Source organism: Podarcis bocagei, assembly GCF_964188305.1.
Source record: "Podarcis bocagei genome assembly, chromosome: 1".
Taxonomy (NCBI): Eukaryota; Metazoa; Chordata; class Lepidosauria; order Squamata; family Lacertidae; genus Podarcis; species Podarcis bocagei.
In genome coordinates this window covers 11,975,802-11,994,729 of record NC_138125.1, presented here as the reverse complement: position 1 = coordinate 11,994,729, position 18,928 = coordinate 11,975,802, and the positions used below count along the sequence as shown (strand labels likewise).

Genomic DNA, 18,928 nt, shown 5'->3' with positions numbered 1-18,928 from the left:
TGGTGGGACCTCCCTTGTTGGAGGTTTTTAAGCAGAGGTTGGGTGGTCATCTGTCAGGGATTATTTAGCTGTGATTCCTGCGTTGCAGGGGGTTGGACTAGATGACCCTTGGGGTCCTTTCCAGCACTACAGTTCAACAATCCTCTGAAATTTCCTGCAGGACAAGCATAGCTTTTGAGTCAAATAGCACCACTGACCGTGCCTTGTGCCATCTATACCCTGAGTTTAAGTTACCCTGACACCAAGTTATTATTGAAGGAGGGCGCAGAACTATAACTATACTTGCATGCGGCTGTGCTGGGTATCAATAATAGACCAAACAGATGCCGTTGAATTGCAAAGTGAGATTTCGCATGATGAACGTGAGAAGAGGAGTGGGGGATGCTTTGCAAAGCAGGCTGCAGTCCCTGTTGTGAATGCATAAGCAAGGAGGACACGAATTTGAGGCAAACAATGAAATGATGCAAAGGCAGTGTGAGGAACAGCATTAGCAAAGCCATATCCCTGATTTAGACACCAGCATAATGAAGGATATAAAATGTTCCATGGGGAACCCCAACAGGTCCCAGAGGTATCCTGCACTGGGACATGGAGAAGGGGCATTAAGGAGGATTAGCAGATTAATTGAGCATGTAACTTGAACTTAATTTCAAGGTAGCATTAAGATGGAGCAGACATCCATTTTCCATTGCCCTGATTCCTTGTGTAATATTCCCCACTTTGTTCCCTGGGCCCCCATTATTATTTCTCCTCCAGTCCTTATTTTGCCATCTTAAATGGGACTGAATGCTTTGCAGAGATAAGAATTTTTGCCCCAATTACCCGAAGCTACCGTTGTCAAGAACAGCTCGTGCTACCAAAACTAAATCATTTAATTTAGCCGTGCATTTTTTAAGAGTGCATGGGGTGCTAACAAGGTCATTGTTTAGTAATGTGTTGTTGTAGATATATCCCCTTCTCCGTGTATTTCTTAAGGAACCTCTACATGATACATAGAGTCTTAGAGTTGCAGGGGCTCGTCCACTCCAATCGTCTGTGATGCAGGAAGTGCATAAAGCATAAATATGGGCCATGGGCCAGTTTCCAGAGCCTTCGTTGCAGTCCTCACCCCCAGACTGGAGCAGAATCCAACATTCTGCCGTCAAGATGCTGATGGACTACATATCCCATGGTCCATGCTGGCTACGGTTGATGGGAGCTGGAGTCCAATAACAGTGGTAGCGTTTTGGCTCTCATTTTTCAGTGGTGCCCTGTGTGGTGCACTTGATTAAGGAAAACAGATTTGCAGAGAGAGAGAGAGAGAGAGAGAGAGAGAGAGAGAGAGAGAGAGAGAGAGAGACTATCTTAGGCAATATTGCATAAGAACACTTGTATATTAGGACAAATCCACTCATGAATTTATAGAACCATAAAGTTGGAAGGGAAGTTGGGTCACAAAGTGTTGGACATGACTAAACAACAACCAAATCTTAGTGTTGGAAGGGACCCTAAGGGTCTTCTAGTTCAACCCCCTGCAATTCAGGAATTTTCATGAGGAACTTTAATAATAATAATAATAATAATAATAATAATAATAATAATAATAATAATAATAATAATAATAATAATTTATTATTTATACCCCACCCATCTGGCTGAGTTTCCCCAGTCACTTTGGGTGATTTCCAATCGAGTGTTAAAAACAATACAGCATTAAATATTTAAAACTTCCCTAAACAGGGCTGCCTTCAGATGTCTTTTAAAGAGAAGATAGCTGCTTATTTCCTTCACATCTGAAGGGAGGGTGTTCCACAGGGCGGGTGCCACTACTGAGAAGGCCCTCTGCCTGGTTCCCTGTAACCTCACTTCTCGCAATGAGGGAACTGCCAGAAGGCCCTCAGCACTGGATCTCAGGCTGAATGATGGGGGTGGAGACGCTTTATGACCGAGGACATTTAGGGCTTTAAAGGTCAGCACTAACACTTTGAATTGTGCTCGGAAACGTACTGGGAGCCAATGCAGATCTCTCAGGACCAGTGTTATGTAGTCTCAGTGGTTGCTCCCAGTCACCCGTCTAGCTGCCGCATTCTGGATTAATTGTAGTTTCCGGGTCACCTTCAAAGGTAGCCCCACGTAGAGTGCATTGCAGTAGTCCAAGATGGAGATAACTAGAGCATGTACCACTCTGGCGAGACAGTCCGCGGGCAGGTAGGGTCTCAGCCTGCATACCAGGTGGAGCTGGTAGACAGCCGCCCTGAACACAGAATTGACCTGCGCCTCCATGGACAGCTGTGAGTCCAAAATAACTCCCAGGCTGCACACCTGGTCCTTCAGGGGCACAGTTACCCTATTCAGGACCAGGGAGTCCTCCACACATGCCCACCCCCTGTCCCCCAAAAACAGTACTTCTGTCTTGTCAGGATTCAACCTCAATATGTTAGCCGCTGTCAGGGCCTCAGGAACAGAGGCAAAGAGGAGAGAGGAAATGGAGAGCGAAGGGGAAGAATCGGAGAGCAGCGTAGGGGGAGATAGCGGTGACCAGAGAGATTCCATGAGCCTCTCCAGTGAATCAGAGGATTCCCAGAAGGAGGCGCCGATGGTTAGAGCAAGGGGGCCAGCGGGGACTCCCAAAGCAGCAGCTGGAGATCAGGACCAGCTTCCCCACCAGAGCGTAGTGGGGGGGAAGGGTCCCAGGTGTCAGAGCCAGCGTCGCCCCCAGCAGGGAGAGAATATGAATCGAGACTGACCACACCTCCATCGGAGAGTGGGGGAATGGAGGGGAGGTCAAGTCCAGCTAGCCTCCCCGAAGGGGGAAACAGTGACCAGAGCAGTGTAACGGTCCGGAGGAAGGTTGGTGGCTGGGCGCGCGCGCCAAGTTCAAATGTACAGGCGCGTGGGACAGCAGAAAGCCCGGAGTGGGAACCAGGTCCTAAAGCCCGCCGGAGGCAGGGAGAAGAGTCAGGGGACTCAGCGTCAGAGGAGTCTAGGAAGGGCGAAGCCCCAGCGGACAAGAGGACCCAGAGGAGGAAAGAGCGGAAGAAGAGGTGGGGCAAGGCTAGGATCTTAAGCTGGTGTCAGCGGGGAGGGGACTCAGACGGAGCTTCGGCGGTCTAGAGTTTCAGACGTAGAGTTGCACGCTGCTGATGTGAAAGACAAACTGAACTTCAATAAAGACTTTTGTATATAACAACGAAGTGGCGTTGGTCCTTTGTGAGCTGGGACCTAGGGCAGCTCTGACAGCCGCCATCCATCCTCCAACCGCCTCCAGACACTCACACAGGACCTTCACCGTCTTCACTTGTTCTGAATTAAAAGAGAGGTAGAACTTAGAAATGAACTTAAGATTTCAAAAACAAGAGAGAGAGAAAATGGAAAGACCCAGAAATTGACTGACTTGCTCATCCCTACCACCACCACTGGGTGGAAGGACTGGGTGACCTTCAGAATCGCTTCCAGCTTTACAATTCTATGAAACAGAAGAGTGGGGGTTGGAGAAAGGGCAGGAAGAAGAGAGTTTTTCCTCTTATTAAGGCCTCTCACTAGCAAACAACCACTTTCGTTCACAGAGTATCACTGGAAGTTTACAGCACCCCACGACCCACAAACCGAAGAGAAAGAAACTGCAACCCAACGGCGGATTGGTGAGCTCCTAAAACAGGGCCGTCTGGATTGAAATTCGCCGCAAGCTTTGTTTTCCTGCTCAAGGTAATCTCTGGTTTTACTTGAGAACTTTGATAAGGTGTCTAATTGCATCTGGAGAAGCCCTTAGGTATCCCAGAAATCAATTTGCCTCCCTTTTGGTATCGACCGGGGTCTGCCTGCAGATATTTTCTCACGATCCAGGATCCCAGCGAAGACTAAGAGGTTCCCATAGATAACAGAAACTCCCTTCTCTGCGCTTTCCCTCATTTAGCTTCTTCTTCTTCTCCCCCTCTTCCCAGGGCCAGTTTCTTTGCCTTCTTTGAATTATTGATTGACAGACTCAAGTGGCGCTGCCTCCAGCGCTTGCACACTTAACAGGTTTGGAGGGGTGGAAAGCCATTAGACTGTAATGGTTTCCCAGTTTCTCAAATGCACCCTGGTGGGTTACACAGCCTATTTGTAAATCAATGAATTAATTATTGTGCGGAGAAGCACCGGGAGTGCAGTGCTTTGCAACAGAGACCATAGGGTGCCCATGGAAACGGTGCCAATCGACATCTCCACATGCCTTCCAAACACTCCCTTGACACGTTGGGCTGATAGTTTTTGTTTCAGCTGCTTGCTGCCTCTGGCCAGCCTAGAGGACATTTCACACACCACACAAACCCATGGCTGGGTTATGTCTCTCCGTGCTGTGGGAATCTCATGATGGAGCCCATAATCGGTGCTGGTCGCCAAAAGACTTTTATTACAACACTGAAAGGATGAAACGTCAGCCTTTCAGAAGCATAAAGGTAGCCCATGTGGTGCTCTTCAGATGCTGCAGACTACAATACCCATTGTCCATGGCCATTGCCCATGCTGACTGTGGATGATTGAAGTTGTAGTCCAAAGCAGCCGGCGTACACCAGGTTGACCCCCCTGCAATAACACAATGGGTGGAAGAAAGAACCTCCCTATATATCCTGTACAGATGTCACTGGCAAAGAGATATCTAACAGAGCATATGGGCGGCTTCCAACAAAATATTAAAATACAGTAATGCATCAAACATTAAAAGCTTCCTTAAACAGGGCTGCTTTCAGATGTCTTCTAAAAGTCTGGTAGTTGTTGTTCTCTTTGACATCTGGGGGGAGGGCGTTCCACAGGGCGGGTGCTACTACCGCGAAGGCCCTCTGCCTGGTTCCCTGTAACTTGGCTTCTTGCAGTGAGAGAACCGCCAGAAGGCCTTTGGCGCTGGACCTCAGTGTCCGGGCTGAGCAGTGGTGGTGGAGACACTCCTTCAGGTATACTTGACCGAGGCCGTTTAGGGCTTTAAAGGTCAGCACCAACTTTGAATTGTGCTCAGAAACGTACTGAGAGCCAATGTAGGTCTTTCAAGACCTGTGTTATGTGGTCTCAGCGGTCACTCCCAGTCACCAGTCTAGCTGCCACATTCTGGATTAGTTGTACTTTCCGGGTCACCTTCAAAGGTAGCCCCAAGTAGAGCGCATTGCAGTAGTCCAAGCGGGAGATAACCAGAGCGTGCACCACTCTGGCGAGGCAATCCGTGGGCAGATAGGGTCTCAGCCTGCGTCCCAGATGGAGCTGGTAAATAGCTGCCCCAGACACAGAATTGACTTGCGCCTCCATGTACAGCTGTGAGTCCAAAATGACTCCCAGGCTGCGCACCTGGTCCTTCAGGGGTAAAGTTACCCCATTCAGGACCAGGGAGTCCTTCACACCCGTCTGCCTCCTGTCCCCCCAAAACAGTACTCCTGTCTTGTCAGGATTCAACCTCAATCTGTTAGCCACCATCCATCCTCCAACTGCCTCCAGACACTCACACAGGACCTTCACCTCACATATACCTACCAGGGAGTCAGTTCCATTGAGCTCAGTTGACACCTGTTTCTTAGTAGATATGCAAAGGCTTCATATCACCATGAAATCATTCTATGCTGGTAGGGAGTGACTGGTGCTGCCTGGGAATTTGCAGAAACCAAAAATATTGTGGTTTTTAAAATGTACAGTGTAATTTATGAGTTTGGCCTCATCAAAGCAAAAACCAATAAAGTCATGTCAATGCCATATTTTGGTTTGCCATCTTGATTGTCTAAAAGGTTGACAATGACTGCCACCCCCACTTCAGGAACCCCTGTGTATAGCTCAGTGACAATATCTCCAGAGGCGGACAAACCTTTAGAGAACTGGCAGGAGGACAGATAGACAAACCACTTTCCAAAATACAGTACATTTTTGAACGTCCTGCTTTATTCTCCTAATATGGAACAAAATCTTAAATAGCAGGTCTCCTTGGGCAACAGTGTAGGCTGCATGGAGGCATCCTTTGTTTACAACCAAGGTGAGAGAAAGGAAATTCGAGTGATTCTCAGGGATAAATGGTAATTCTCTTTTGCATACCTAATCTTGATGCTGGTTTATTTTCCCCAGCCAAAACCTAATAACATAAGGGTCGAGAGACAAGGCAAATGCAAATGTTACACACACACACACACACACACACAGCCTGAACTGAGTACCAGCACAGCAAAATCCTCCTTTTTAAGACCCCTCTGCGACTTTGCTATTGTTCCTGTGCTATATCTTTTTGCACCATTTTGTGCATTTTTCCTGGGTCTTAGACTCATGAAAAGGAGGGGGGAAGCCCCAATGTAGAATAAGCTTCTTATTCGTTGCAATGGGACCTCATCTAGTAAAAATAATTAGACCTGCAGGGAACTGTTCCTGTGTGTTGCCAGCACCAGCCAGCGAACCCCTCAAAGCATGCCAGTTTTAGCTCAGAGGTTTACTGATGTTCTCCCAGTAGGGCTGTTCCTCATCGCGAAACCTGAATATTGCTGTAGACCTTTCATGCCTTGAAGAGGAAGACTTGACAAAAGGGATTTCAAGATTCTAGGTCAGGGAAGAAGAAAAGGCTGACGTATGAAAGGATAGCAGAATTACCAGAGGTTGGGTGGGAGGCATGGCGCAGCGATAGTAAAGGTGCAGAGGATGTTAAGTTCCCCCCCCCCCTCCCAATGTTGGGGAGGGGGGGAGGAATTTCAGGACGTGAAGATTTTACATACCTCTGCATGACAAACCTCCTTCTTTCCCAATGTAATAAAATAAAATAGAACTGAGCATCATCAGCATACTGGCGATGGGAGTTAAAGTCCAATGGCAGCGCTACAGGTCCAGTATCCCTGAATATCCCTGATGGGATCACAGGTCCCATCCCTGAAGTGGAAGGAGTTTGTAATTTCAGTGGACCCTACCAAGAAGAGCTGCATCTAATATCCATCCATTTTTAAAGATGGGGGGGTGGGCAATATCTCTTTCCTCCACTCCCCATCGTTGGAAGTCAGTTCATGTAAGTTTGAAAAACAATACCAACTTGATTTATTAGCAAATCAATCAATAGCAATTCTGATTCTGCATCGCAGACCCCAACCAGCCTACAAAGATAATGGGATGCAAAACTTCTTAATACAATCTTCTTTATGAAATCCCTGGAGAAAATTATTTGTGGGGTATGTTTTTTGTTTTTTTGTTTTCTTGTTTTTTGCACCAAGCAAACCAAGAAGCAAGTGAATACAGAAAAGAAATCCTTTGAAATGACTCACTGAAAATGCAATAAGCAGACTATGATGGCCTGGGATTTGGACTCAGAGGACGAACCTGAAGAATCCCAGCCTGCACAAGAGTCCCCGCCTCCAGAACCAGCTAAGCCGAGGCTGGGGCCTGAGCCTGAAAGGTCCTCACCTGTGCTGGATCCTCAGGTACAGGCATCAGCTGAGTCTGCTCTGGCCCCTGAGGTGATGGAGGGCCCATTGCCTGCAGGTGCTCCACTCTCAGCCCCGTCAGAGGAAGCTGAGGTTGCCTCTGGGTCCGGTAACCCTCCAGCCTCTCCTGAGCTGCAGAGGCTCAGGACAGAGAGGCGGAGGGAACTAAGTTCCTGCAGGAGGAATGCTCGCCTCCAGGCCAGGAGAGGCGAGTCACCTGTGGACCGGGTCCACCCTATGCCTCGGGGCAGAAAGAAACCAGCCAGCCCCAATCCCAAGTTGCGGGAGCAACATTGTTGGTAGCCTGTTCCTGCCTGCACCCTGTCCTGCTCTTCTGCCAGAGTTCCTGACCTTGCCTGACTCCCTGCTTTGGACCCCACCTCACCTTTGACGGACAGCCTCCATACCAGACCCTCGACCTCGGACTGGACTCAGACCTCGCCACACGGTTGACCCTCGGGACCAGCCCACAGACCTTTGCAAAAAAAAACCAAATCCTGTCAATAGAGTTTGAGGTTGAGATTAATTTTCTAAACTTATTTTATACAGGGTAGGTGCCGACCATCAATAATACCTTAATGGAGTGGACAAAAGATGTGAGTTGACATGTGTTTGATGGCTCATGATTTCTGGAGGATATTCGGACATTAAAGTCTAGAGAAGAAAATGCTGAAATCCAGGTAGCTATGATACAATACGATAATCTTTATTATCATTGTCCCATACAGAACAACGAAATTAAGGCAGCTGCTGGGGCGTAGCTAGCTGCCCAGGCACTTGGGGTGGCAGGGGCGGAGCAGCTGCCCATAGGGGAGGGCAATCCACCCATGGGGGCAGGGCGAGCCACCCACGGGGGCACCGCAGCTATCTGCCCCAGGGGCGGTGCAGTGAGCTGCCCATGGTGTCCGCCTGGTGGACACAAGACCCAATCTGCCATTTCGGGCAGCGCAGGGGCCCCGAGCCACCATGTCACACCCAAGAGAGGCATGTGGCTCAGGAGCAGTACAGGCCAGGCCCCGCGGTAAGTGTCGACACCTGCAGTGGGCCATTTCGTCACCCCCCCCCAAGGATGACATCTGGGGCGGACCTCCCCCTTCCTACACCCCTGGCAGCTGCTGCACCTATGTTCCCTTTGGTGTGCTGTAGTCTGGTATATATATAGATTCTGGGACGCGGGTGGCACTGTGGTCTAAACCACTGAGCCTCTTGGGCTTGCCAGTCAGAAGGTCAGTGGTTTGAATCTCCACAACAGGGTGAGCTCCCGTTGCTCAGTCCCTGCTCCTGCAAACCTAGCAGTTCGAAAGCACACCAGTGCAAGTAGATAAATAGGTACCGCTGTGACAGGAAGGTAAACAGCATTTCCATGCACTCTGGCTTCCGTCACTGTGTTCCGTTGTGCTAGAAGCAGTTTAGTCATGCTGGGCACATGACCCGGAAAGCTGTCTGTGGACAAATGCCAGCATTGGAATGCAGAAATAAATTTTTTTCTCATATGTGGTAGGAATGTAGAGAAGTTAAAAAAAATTGGGAAATGATATATAATGAATCGAAGAAAATGTTTAAAATGACATTTGCAAAAAAACAAAACAAAAAAACCAGATGCATTGTAGGACAAGACCTGCCAAGGAAAATAAGAAACCTATTTATGTATGCTACAACAGCAGCAAGAGTCTTGATAGCACAAGGATGGAAGAATGAGGAAACCCTGACAAAAGAACAGTGGCAAGAGAAATTGATGAACTATGCAGAACTGGCCAAATTGACATACAAATTGCGAGACAAGGACAACTGTGACTTCAAGGAGGAATGGGAACTTTTCACAAATTATTTTAAAATACAACAAAATGAACTGGACTCCTTGGCAGGTTTTGAATAAACATACACAAATTTGTTGTTGATAACATGATGGACAGATATGTAAGGATATATATACAATTTTATAATATGCAGAGAAAATATGTGCAGCGAAATCAGGGAGAGGAGCTGAAGGAAGTCTTGGGGGGGAAATAAGGGGGGAAATTATGTCGGTGATTATATGGTTTGATCATTTGTTATGTGGAAATTGAGCAATAAAAAATATTTTTAAAAATGAATAGTCTGATAAGATTGCTAGATGACAGAATAAAGAAACTTAAAGTCATTCTGAGTAGCAGCTTCACGGGTTCACCAGGAAGTGAACAAATGGAAGGTCTAAAGCTAATCAAGAGGAAAGCCTGAGAAAGCCGCCCATGGGGGGGGGGGCAGAGGCGGGGTGAGGCACCCATGGTCCGCAGTGCACCATGGGGCCTCCAGAGTCTGCCTGCCTCCTCCCACTCAGCCGCCCTACAGCTAGAGAGGAGGCAGCGGGCGAACCGTTGGGGCAGCGTGGAGACTGCGTGCGCCCAAGCCACCGCATCTCTCCCAGGAGAGACGCATGGCTAGGGCGCACTGAAGGCCCCGCAGTGAGTGCCACCCAGTATTTTGTCACCCCCTCATGGTGACACCCGGGGCTGCCCGCACCCACCGCACCCCCTTTCCTCCGCCCCTGCCGGGAAAGCAAATCTACAGGCAGCTGCTCAATAAGGATGCGTCCTAGGAAAGGGGGCAATTGGCAGGCCCCCAGTTGGCTCCAGCCCACCGGCCGGCAGCCAGGCGATCTCCGGTCCTTGGATCAGCATGTAACTGCGACTCAAGCTTCAGAAGCCTTCAGAAGCTGAGCACAGAAGCCATCAGAGATAAGAACTCTTCGCAACAGAAGGGCAGATAGAGGCTGCGTAGAGCATATTTGTTGTTCTTGTTGTTGTTGTTTAGTTGTTTAGTCGTGTCCGACTCTTCGTGACCCCATGGACCAGGGCACGCCAGGCACTTCTGTCTTCCACTGCCTCCCGCAGTTTGGTCAAACTCATGCTGGTAGATTCAAGAACACTAGCCAACCATCTTGTCCTCTGTCGTCCCCTTCTCCTTGTGCCCTCCATCTTTCCCAACACCAGGGTGTTTTCCAGGGAGTCTTCTCTTCTCGTGAGGTGGCCAAAGTATTGGAGTCTCAACTTCAGGATCTATCCTTCCAGTGAGCACTCAGGGCTGATTTCCTTCAGAATGGATAGGTTTGATCTTCTTGCAGTCCATGGGACTCTCAAGAGTCTCCTCCAGCACCATAATTCAAAAGCATCAATTCTTTGGCGATCAGCCTTCTTTATGGTTCAGCTCTCACTTCCATACATCACTACTGGGAAAACCATAGCTTTTACTATAGGGGCCTTTGTTGACAAGGTGATGTCTCTACTTTTTAAGATGCCGTCTTGGTTTATTTACAGGCATTTTATTCAGCATCAGAACAAAGGGGAAAACATGTCTTCTCCCCTTCGTGTCCAAGCAAGCAGCATAAGCAAAAGCTATACACACAACGGAAGTTCCCAGCAAGCTGTGCTGGAATGTAAACAGACATGTGACATACAACAACTCCACATATCTGTTTAGGTGAAACGGAATATCGTAACAGCCCGCACCCACTGCACCCCTCTTCCTCCGCCCCTGCCAAGAAGCAAATCTACAAGCAGCTGCTCAGTAAGGAACCAGTAAGGAAAGATCAGGTTGCCTTTCTGGCATACGGCTTCCTTTTGAAGAGTGTTTTGCCAGTACACAGATGTGCATTGGTATTGGTTCCAGCTGGTGTGCCAGCTATGGTCCTTTCTGGGAAGAGATAGCTTGGCTGCATTTTTGAACACTTTCCAAGAAATGAAGACAAGTTAAATGGGATTGCACAGAGGATCCCAGGTCTCTGCCTTCCTCCACCTTCCATCCCAGTGAACGCAGCAAGTTTGGGGGGAATGGGATATCAACTCCATCGTGCTAACAAGTGCGCTATATGATTTATTTCCTAGACATGGTATGTTTCCTACAATGTCTCCTTTTGTTTTTTCTCGTGTTAAGATGTGGGTAGTTTTACGGGAACACTTTTGAGCTTCGAACAGTCATTTATAAGCTACTTACATTATAAGCTACATTCTGTAACTTGGAGGGTAGCTGAGAGAACAGCCGCTTGGCTTCTCTGAGCAACTTCTGGAAAACTAATCCTATATAATGGAATGAAATGCCTCCCTTGGTGGGAGCATTTTCCCAACCCGTTTTCTTCATTTAGGCCAGGTCTCTCTGCCAAATCTCTCTCTCTCTCCTCTCTCTCTCACACACACTAAGCCAACCAAATGGCATTATGAATATTTCAAACAATTCCAACACATTGGGAGCAGGAATGGGCAAATCTGCCAATTCTGGTTTCTCTCTGTTTTTCTTTTTTTTTTTTTTTTACTTAATGTTCAAATTCTCTCTGTATCCACCTCTGTTTGTGGTTTATTTATTTTTTTAAGTCCTTTTGATAATACACCAGCATTTTAGTGCAAAGTTCTCCCAATGTGCACATTTTTTCTATGGAATGGTTTTGATCTATGGGCTACTTTTAAAATGAGGCTGCATTTAAATTGCATTATACCTGTATTTTAAATTGGTTGCTTTTCCCCCCTATTACAGTGGTACCTCGGTTAAGTACTTAATTCGTTCCAGAGGTCTGTACTTAACCTGAAACTGTTCTTAACCTGAAGCACCACTTTAGCTAATGGGGTCTCCCACTGCTGCTGCGCCGCTGGAGCACGATTTCTGTTCTCATCCTGAAGAAAGTTCTTAACCCGAGGTACTATTTCTGGCTTAGTGGAGTCTGTAACCTGAAGCGTCTGTAACCCGAGGTACCACTGTATGTTTTTATTGTAATTTTACTGGTGTTAGCTGCCCTGACCCTGGCTCTGGCTGGGGAGGGCAGCGTATAAATAAAAATTATTATTATTATTAACCCTGTGATTATGAATCTCATGGCTCTGCCAACACAGCTATCCCAGCTTTAATGAATCAACTCTTCCCCCATCCCAAACTGGGAGTCCCTTCTCATTTTCTTTGCCTCCCTTGGTTTGGAAAGTTTGGAGGAAGGACCGCCATCAGAGGTAACAAGGCAAAAAGGAAACCCACCACCTGCAGAAACAAGAGCCGAGGTGTACTTTGCGCCAATTCCGTGCCCAAGTTCAAAATTGGAAGTGTCAGAAAGAGAGTGACACCTAAGGGCCCTCTCTGTGTTTGTGTGTGTTGCCAGTCCTTTCAAAACATTGATCCTAATGGCTACAGATGGCACCCACCAGTTTTTCACAGCTCCCTACCCCACAAGCAGATGTCTTTGTTACACGCAACACGGCCGCGTGCAAGAAAAATGTGACAGGAAGCAGAGGTACAGGGGAACGGCATCTCTCCCCCTCCCTCCTCTCTCATTGCTCACAGACACACACATACTTTTCCGAACTCGGTGTGCCTGGCAAGGCTGTGTTTTCGCTCCAGGCGCTGGACTCCCACACGATGCCTCTTTGAAGAGCAGCAGGCAGCTCGCTAACTGGCCCTGGACGGGTGTTACAAATGGATTAGCTACTTCTAGGCTCAATTCTGTGCAAGAATTGGAACTCATCTCACACCAGTGGGGCTCTTGGGAATAGAGGGTGCTGTTTTTCTCCCTCCCTTCCTCCCTCTCTCTCGCTCTCTCTCTCTGCTAATGTCTCTCAGGATTTCCACCAGCAAGAGAAGAGCAGCAGGGACTGCTTTTATTTCATGCTAACTAAATGCCCAGAAAATAAAGGGAGGTGGGGGAGACCGCACTCGGATCTCTCTTTCCAGGAAAACCTATCAGTCTCTTTCTCGCTTTCCTACCTTCCTTCACAGTTCATCTCCTGGTGCTGAGAGTCAACTCTTAGTTCAAATGCTAAACTTGCTTTTTTTGGGGGGGGGGTAATAGTGCATACAGGTGCTCAGAGCACCTCATGTGCATTAGCTATTCACTTAAAAGGCACCCTAGGGTACTTTTAAAAGGGGGGGGCAAAAAATTCAAGACAGGCTTACAAAGGAATGAATAGAAATACAGGCACCGCCATAAAATGGTTCATAAAAGCCAGCCATGAAAACAACAAACGTACTGTACACAGGTAGCACCCCCTTGATCAACAGCAGGGGTGGGGGTGGGCCTTTTCCACCCCAAGTGCCACATGGCAGTGGTGGGCGGAGCCAGGGGCAAAAGTGGGCGGAGTGACAAATGCAAATGTCACCTTTGTCCCAAACGCTGTATAAAAAATTTACACATCACTTGGGAAGACAGGCAAACTAATACCAGTGTACTGGAATAAGCAAAGATCACCAGTGTTGAAGCAATGATTCTGCAACATCAACTTCATTGGACTGCCCATGTTGTGCGGATGCCTGATGATCGTCTTCCAAAGCAACTACTCTATTCCGAACTTAAAAATGGAAAGCATAATGCTGGTGGTCAACAAAAGAGGTTTAAAGTCTGTCTCAAGGCAAATTTTTAAAAATGTCGTATAAACACCAACAATTGGGAAACACTGGCCTGCGAGTGCTCCAGTTGGAGAACAGCCTTTACCAAAGGTGTCATGGGCTTTGAAGACACTCGAACTCAGGACACAAGGGAGAAACATGCTAAGAGGAAGGCACACTTGGCAAATCCACACCGTGATCAACTCCTGCCCGGAAACCAATGTCCCCACTGTGGAAGGACGTGTGGATCCAGAATTGGCCTCCACAGTCACTTATGGACTCATTGTTAAAGCTGTGTTTATGGAAGACAATCTTACCTGGCTATGAGTGATCGCCAAAGAAGAAAGAAGAAGATTTGACACCCGCTCATGCAGCCCTCTCTAGCCTCTATCCAGACAAGATGGCTTCAAAGCTCAAGGACATGTTACAGCTGGGTGGGGGGAGCTGGGTTAGTGAGAGGCATGATCTACAGAGAAGAGGGTGGCCCTGGGGGGAATTCTGTGGGTTAGAGAGGTCTGGAGGCGTGCATTTGACTACTGAGCCTGAGATTTCCCATCTCCCTGCTTCGAAGCTTTAAAGGGTAGCACCAGAGTTAATTCTTACAACAGGACTGTCATGTGATTCACTATTATGCTATGTGCTGTTTTGCAGATGGAGGAATGGAGCAGAGAGAAACCGAGCCAGCCTAGGGTCAGTGTATTCCTGGCAGAGGCGAAACTCAAACCAGACACTTCCCAGTCCATAGAGCAGTAACTCAGCTGCTACATTGCATAAACTCTAGCCCTACTCCTAAGCAAGCAAAGAATTATGGTGCCACAAAGGCTGAAAGGCTTTAAAAGCCCAGGTATGTGTATTGCAAGTGATGCATCCTAAAATGACCCGAATCAGAATATTTCTCTTCATGTAAAGCTCTCTTGCTAGCAAGCGGCACTTAAAGAGACTTTCTCACGTTTCAAATAATTAGCTGTCCCATGAACACAAGAAGCTGCCGTTGTCGTGTCAGATCACGGCCACAGCATGCATTTAAAGCGTTATGAGACTACAGTGGTACCTCGGGTTAAGTATTTAATTTGTTCCGGAGGTCCGTTCTTAACCTGAAACTGTTCTTAACCTGAAGCACCACTTTAGCTAATGGGGCCTCCTGCTGCTGCTGCACCACCGCCACGCGATTTCTGTTCTCATCCTGAAGCAAAGTTCTTAACCCCAGGTACTATTTCTGGGTTAGCGGAGTCTGTAACCTGAAGCGTATGTAACCCAAGGTACCACTGTACTTTGAACAGCAATGGCTGCCCCTAAAGAATTATGGGAACTGTAGTTCTCTTTAACTAGGCTGATTAATATTCTGCAGCCTTTTAAATGTGGGAGGCAGAGTTATTGCTTTGTTGTTTCTGTTAACTATCATCTATTAACTTATTTGTGCTTTCATCTTGTATTTTTATCTTGTGAACCGCTCTGAGGTCTTATATAAATCTAATAAATAAAGAAATAGTTTGTTAAGGCTGCTGAGAGATATTCAGAGAAGCCTATTCCCCCCGACCCCCAGGTCTACAATTCCCAGAGTGGCATAACAATTGACTCATGTGAAAAGGATCTAGGAGTCTTGGTTGACCACAAACTTGACATGAGCCAACAGTGTGACGCGGCAGGTAAAAAAAGCCAATGCAATTCTGGGCTGCATCAATAGGAGTATAGCATCTAGATCAAGGGAAGTAATAGTGCCACTGTATTCTGCTCTGGTCAGACCTCACCTGGAGTACTGTGTCCAGTTCTGGGCACCACAGTTCAAGAAGGACACTGACAAACTGGAACGTGTCCAGAGGAGGGCAACCAAAATGGTCAAAGGCCTGGAAACGATGCCTTATGAGGAACGGCTAAGGGAGCTGGGCATGTTTAGCCTGGAGAAGAGGAGGTTAAGGGGTGATATGATAGCCATGTTCAAATATATAAAAGGATGTCACATAGAGGAGGGAGAAAGGTTGTTTTCTGCTGCTCCAGAGAAGCGGACACGGAGCAATGGATCCAAACTACAAGAAAGAAGATTCCACCTAAACATTAGGAAGAACTTCCTGACAGTAAGAGCTGTTTGACAGTGGAATTTGCTGCCAAGGAGTGTGGTGGAGTCTCCTTCTTTGGAGGTCTTTAAGCAGAGGCTTGACAACCATATGTCAGGAGTGCTCTGATGGTGTTTCCTGCTTGGCAGGGGGTTGGACTCGATGGCCCTTGTGGTCTCTTCCAACTCTATGATTCTATGATTCTATGATTCTATGACTCGTCTCCCCAGGGAACTATATCTCTCTGTCCAGAATGAAGGCAAAAGGTTTGAAAGCACAGCAGCCAAGCCCATGGGGTATTTGGGGAAGGGCGGCACCCAGGAAACATTTCTCTGTGACCCAATCTATACTGTGCTGTGTAAAGCAAAACTCAAAAGGGATCAGATGCAGCTGGTGTTCTGGAACCATGAATCACGGGGTTTTCCAGTAAAGCTGGGGGGGAAACAAATAAATTTATTGGCAAAGCAATGGATAATAGTTCAACCATATTACTGTTGAAGCCTGGCATGAATCAGAGGAAGGAAGAGAAGCGATGGGGATGTCGTGCTTATCGTGGCAGTATGCAAATTGTGGAATCCACCAGAACAAACATGTTAAAGCAAGCTTCTTTTACTAGGAGTTGCAGTGCAGGTCACACTGTTCCTAGGCTGGAGACCATATACACAAAAAGTAACTTTAAGAGACAAGCAGATGCATTCCAAAGAACTGAACCAACTCAACCTTCCTAGGGCTGGGGAGCAGGGGAAGTATGTGACTAACTTTCTAAGGAATCAAGCAGACCATATTACCTGGGAACTTGGGGAATGCCCATCATTCACGGTGGGCTTTTGAGTGTGTGGAGGAGATGAAGTGACCTCCCCCGTCTAAGGAAAGGTTACAACATTTGGGGGTGTTTCCAGATTAGAAAAGGGCTGAGTAAGGGAGCGTAACAGGGGTGTGCGAAGGAGGATGGGGAAAAGTTTTTTTCTCCAGTGTTCATTCAATGGTGCTTAAATGGATGGCAGAAGATCCAGGACAGACTAAATCAGTAGTTCTCAACCTGTGGGTCCCCAGATGTTGTTGAACTACAACTCCTATCACCCCTAGCTAGCAAGGCCAGAGCTCAGGGATGATGGGAGTTGTAGTTCAACAACATCTGGGGACCCACACGTTGAGAACCGCTGGACTAAATGAAGAAGGGCTTTAGACAGTGCATGGCTAAACGGGGGATTTGCTACTCCAAGATACAATGACGGCCACCAACTTGGCTTGACTTGGCTTGTCCTGAATCTTCCAACATTCAGGGGGGATTTCTCTCTGTTCGCTTTCTCCTTGCCATGCATAATTGGGTGAACTTCTTCCATGTCACCTCCTACTCCTCTTTTCTCTAAACTAAGAACTCCCAAATGCCTTTTCTCAAAGGGATTCGCTCTAGTCCCTTGATCATTTAGGTCATATAAATATATATATAGTACAAATTTAACAAATCAGATTGTAAATCAATATAACCAATTACATTTCCCCCCTTTCCCCCCCTCCCTCCCTCTCCCACCCTCTAGAGACTTCCCTCAGCTTCCCTCTCTGATTTGTTTATACATGTTATTCTCTGCATATTGTAAAATTGTACATAACATTGCATTATCTATCATATATTCTACTAAAAAATTTGTGGATGTTTATTCAAAACCTGCCAAGGAGTCCAAATCCTTTTGTTGTCTTTTTAGATAGATTGTAAAAAGTTCCCATTCTTCCTTGAAGTCCCGGTTGTCCTTCTCACTTAATTTATATGTTAACTTTGCCAACTCCACATAGCTCATCTGTTTTTCTTGTCATTGTTCTTTCGTGCAGCTCCCAAACCACACGCACAGACCATAAGTTAATACACTCTCCACAGTACAATGGTAAAATGCCATCAACAGGTCCTTTGAGAGATTATTTTTCCAGATGATTATCAGAAAATATAACCTCTGCTGTGCTCTCTTCATCAGGTCTTTGCTGTTTTCTCCCCAGGTTAGGTCTCAACTCCAATCCCAGAAATTGAAACACTGAGACCTGTTCCACACACTCCCCCTCAATAGAGGGAACACCCGGACATCATTGGAGGCCAGCTTGTTTTCTATCACCAGCTGCTTCACAGAGGAGTTTGAGCAGCTATCCTGCACTAGGAATTCCTTCCAAAGCGCTTCTGGCTGCCGCCATTCCTTTATAATAATAATAGTTATTTTCCCATTACGTTGGCCACTTCCTCAATGGCATGAGGATCACCAATCAACTCATTATACCTGTGCTGGCAAGTGGAAAAAGTACTACTTCTCCAGAAATGTACCAGAGGAAGGCCAGGTTAATAATAATAATAGAAATTCCATGTACCTCTTTCATCTTTATCTTACGGCAGCAATAAGAGCCGCCACCCAATGCATTTCCGGAGGATTAATAACCAGTTTGGGGTTAATGGCCTCCTCGTCTGTGCATTGGGCCATCAGCTCCTCCCAGCCAGCCATTAATCCCACAGAAATGCTTGTGCCAGTCTATAAATAGCTTCCCAACCAGGATATCTCTTTGGGGAACTAATGGGGAGCTGGAATTATTACCCCGGGCAAATGTTCCAAGACGCTAGTTAATCTCCAGATAATGCCAGCCAAGTTTGATTGTTATTCTTTCATTCTCGGACGGCCGAAAGCAACCCTTGTGTGACCCGGACACAGCAGTGACTTTTCAGATGTTGCCAATTTTTTTCCCTCCCCTGAAGCAAAGATATTTCATACTGGAGGGGGAGGGGAACAAAACCTGGATTCATTATTGGGTTTATGTTTCCCACAGACCCTTCAGGGCATCGTTTCAGCGACGTTCTATTAACTGATCCCAGTGCATCCATGAAGGAGGTTGTGAAACTGTGAGAGGAAAAGCTCACTTGCGATGCAGGTGCAAAACCTCTCTTTATTATTTTATTTGCCCTGCAAATAAAAATAGCAGTATGCTAAGATCAACCAGAGATAAGCCCACAATAGGAACACTTAGGCCTTGGGCTCTGTACTCTGCAGACATCGGCTCCTCTCTATCCTCTCCAGTCAAAGTTCTCACTGCTCTGGCACAGCTTCTCCTAGCATTACGGGCTTAAATTGTGTTTATTTCTCCATTTATACCCCAGACTAACCTAGACAGCATCTTAAAAAGCAGAGA

The 18,928-nt window shown here is 47.0% G+C and overlaps 1 long non-coding RNA gene across 1 annotated transcript; it reads left to right on the top strand.

Annotated features, from left to right (window-relative positions):
• The first annotated feature begins 3,534 nt into the window (after positions 1-3,534).
• On the top strand, positions 3,535-11,053 carry LOC308587649. The gene is made up of 3 exons (XR_014008506.1): positions 3,535-3,684; positions 7,935-8,065; positions 10,679-11,053. It is a non-coding gene; the product is annotated as an uncharacterized lncRNA (long non-coding RNA).
• Positions 11,054-18,928: the final 7,875 nt, after the last annotated feature.